The following is a 3,664-nucleotide window of genomic DNA, read 5'->3' on the forward strand; positions in this document are numbered from 1 at the left end:
TTAGCATATATATATTTCCCCGTTAACCAATTAAATTATTTATTTAAGCATTAGAAAATTATCTTACCTAAATAATTTATTAGTTTAGAAAATTAATTTAAGTTATTTTACTTACTTATAATAAAATGTAATGTAAATTAACTTTGTATAAATGAAGATATAACTAATCATTATATATTATATAAATTTATTATGTAAGACCTTTTAAAAAAGTATAATTTTACTTGACATAGATATTTTCCCCATTGATTAATGAAATTATTTATAAACATTGAAAAATGTATTTTGTAAAAAATTTAATGTAAATTAACTCCATATAAATGGAAATAAAACTAATCTCTATATGGCATAAAAGTTCATTCTGTAATAATTATAAAAAAGAAATTATTTTAGTTAGTACAAATATTTTCATCATTGATTAATTATATTATTTATTTAAACAGTGAAAAAAAAATTATTTAGCCAATAACTTTTTTATAGGAGATACTATATTTATCACGTAAGTTGAACAAATATTTTTTAATTAACAAAATACCATGACTATTTGGAATTCTAGTAGGGAAATGTATATTTAAATTTTTAATAAAAAAATGGTATAAGAATCACATTATTTGACGATATTGACAAAACTATGTTGGTATATTCTTAAATTTAAGTCATCTTTCGAATCAGTTATTTCTAAAGATGTTAGGGTAGGAGAATAGCAAAAAATGAATTTGTAAGATTAATATAAATTATAGCGGCAACTAAAAACAAACATAAGAATTCCAATTAAAGGTATACTGATGACCAAATAGAAAGCATATCCTTCTAAGAGAGCCATATTTTTCCATAGATAAGTGTTGTACTTGAAGATACCATCTGCTCCTATTAATGGCTCAACCATAACAGCACATTATCTTCTTTATCATGCCTAACAGTCTTCTACATGCTCTCAGTCTTCCCTGCCACAACACAATCAAACATTATAGTGAAACCAAAATCATCTCCACAAATAGATCAACAATGTGATAGTTATATGTGTTTAACTATGTAATCCTAATAATGGAGTAATATCAATAACTATTTTTTTTAGGGGTCCTTAGGTTAAGGTCAGAGCAAAGTTATAAATTTTACTCCTATAATTCACTCTTTAGCTAGAGTTAGATTGGACAGGCCAAGAAGAGGCAGTAAGCTCTTTTTCATTTTCCTCTTCTTAAAGAAAAAAATGAGTATCAACAAAAGAAAAATAATTAAGAGATGGAAGCAAAATGAAATGAATACAAAGTATGCATAATCCAAATGAATTGATTAAATCATAACCAAAATACATAATCAAAATTTATCATTGGCTGCCCAAGACGTGTTCGCCACAATATGCCAAGACGTGTTCCCATAAACATCACATTTGTAACTTTGCATTTGAAGATCTCCTCAATGGCTAAGACATATTCCTAGAAGATACATTTTATCCATTAAGTGGTGAACAAAGCCAAGCTTATTTTAAAACATTTCCAATCCCTCAACCAAGAATGAAATATGCGCATCATATGTAATAGCAAGCATTGACACAAAACAGGACATGAGTTAACTTACTAACATATTGTGCTCTGGATCTCGCTTGTCGAAAAGGGCATCAGGTTCGTTAAGACTATTTTCAAAACTTGCTACTAATTTCAGTTGCTCCATAGCCTCTAGTAAAGCATGATAAAAAAAAAGAATAAAAAATCTAAACAATAGTGGAACTTATAAGAGAAATAATGAAGAAGAACGAAAGTAATTAAAATATACAAAAGAAAAAACTAATGAAAGCCCAAAATTAAGTCAAAATGGAATCAAAATCCATTCAATCTAACAAAAAATGAGTATATTCGGGTTGGTCCTACAACAGAAAATATAGTCATGATCACAACTCAAGATTATATTGGTGCCTAGATGAACCATAAAAAAGGCATATACTCATCAACTCCAGATTTGACAGATTAGTTATTCTGACTCCTGATTTCCATGTTTCTTATGACTCATCAACTCCAGCGATCTAGTTAGCTTTACGTGCCATACCTAACAGAGAGAAGGTTAACATGTATGTTGTGATTGGAGCACATAAAAGACAGGAAGGCAAAAACATACTCATTTCGTTGGCTTCGAAATATCAATCCATGTAAGAAAACAAAAGCAATATAGAGAGACAATAGAATATAAATAGAAAAAAAAAGATAAAATCTTGATAGGAACACACATCTGACCGGTCAAATAGAACGCAAAAAATATCAAAGATTTATATTCAAAGAAGTTGTAGCAAACTGTTCCAGATACAAAATAGTGAGAGCAAGAGTAAAGCATGAGAGCAAGAGTAAAGCATTATGGAACACAAATAAGCTCAAAGTTGAAGGATTCAAAATCTCAAATAAAAAAGAATTAGTCAGGCGGTAGAATGAAAAAGAATGAGGAACAACAAAGAAAAAAGAACCAAAAAGGAATAGCAGATAATTAAAAATTCAAGAGTGAAGAGGGAGAAAAAGCAGTGTTAAGTTGAAAATTGAGAAGATAAAATAATAAAACTAAAATAGAAAGAATTGATAACAGAATCAATAACAAAATCTCTAAAAGCAGCTCTTAAACAAATTCAAATCTGAAAAACAAAACAAATTGATAAAAAAAAAACCGTGCAATCAAAATCTAAACCTTAACTCAATGAACAATCCTTGATTAGTGGAATCCTCCAACGATTTGTAACTCAAGAGAAATAGTAAGGCCACAAATAACCATCCACTCACATTTTAGAAACTTCAAATTTACTATCAAAACACTGTACTGTACCACTCCTTGGGGTTTCCATTTTATTCAATTTACACCATTTCAGGGTATTGAAAACGTCAAAATGCAAATATCACAAGAAGAAAAAAATACAACTTTGATAACAAAATGTAAACCTTAAAATGAAAAGAACAAACCTTGATTAGTGGAAACCTCCAACAAATTGAAACTCCAGGAATGCTAGACCCTGTGTAAACAAAACAACTTCAATAACAAACTTTTCTTTTGAAATGAATAACAAACAAACTTAATACTTTAAGATACAAAATCTATTTACCTTTAAGAAAATAAAACCTTAAAATAAAACAAACTAACCTTGATTTAGTGGAGACCTGCATCAGATCAAAACTCCAGAGAAGAGTCAAGGTAGAGTGCTACAGAAAGAAAAAATCGTTTCTTTAGGACTAATTACACAATAAAATAGAAGAAAAATTATACAGACTGAAGTACAAAATAAAAATCAAACCTTGGAGGATGATTAGATCAAGTAGTTGGATGGCTGCTTAGAGAGGAAGAGGGAGAGGCAGAAGAAGAGAAAGGGTCTGAAAAATAGAGAGAAGGGTTTGGGGAGAAATAATCCGGTATAGAGAAAAGAGAGACATTTAGTAGAAGTAGAGAATGAAAACAATACCTCAAACACCTTGCATGCAAGAGGGAGGACGAAGAACAACAGAGAAGAAGAACAAAAGAGGCAGTAAAATCATAAAAAATCAAGCCTGATGAAAATGTGAGGACCCCAAGGAAGAAGAACAACGATTGAAATTTCATTTTTTTGTCAAATAGTAAGCCTTCAAAGAGATAGAATTTAAGCATGAAGAGAGGAGATGAAACTAATCGAATGGGTGTAGAAGATGCAGATTGTGATAAA

General features: G+C 29.6%; 1 long non-coding RNA gene across 3 annotated transcripts; it reads right to left on the minus strand.

The window, feature by feature from the left end:
• Positions 1 to 710: 710 nt before the first annotated feature.
• Positions 711 to 3,664, minus strand: LOC130724449 (uncharacterized). Of its 3 annotated transcripts, none has more exons than XR_009014510.1 (6): positions 3,428 to 3,664; positions 3,263 to 3,338; positions 3,112 to 3,170; positions 2,934 to 2,983; positions 1,580 to 1,673; positions 711 to 944 (listed from the first exon to the last, which is right to left on the minus strand). It is a non-coding gene; the product is annotated as an uncharacterized LOC130724449 (long non-coding RNA). The 3 variants fall into 3 exon arrangements; XR_009014509.1 differs by having other exon boundaries at positions 1,576 to 1,673; XR_009014508.1 differs by lacking the exon at positions 711 to 944 and having other exon boundaries at positions 1,064 to 1,673.

Source organism: Lotus japonicus, chromosome 6, assembly GCF_012489685.1.
Source record: "Lotus japonicus ecotype B-129 chromosome 6, LjGifu_v1.2".
Taxonomy (NCBI): domain Eukaryota; kingdom Viridiplantae; phylum Streptophyta; class Magnoliopsida; order Fabales; family Fabaceae; genus Lotus; species Lotus japonicus.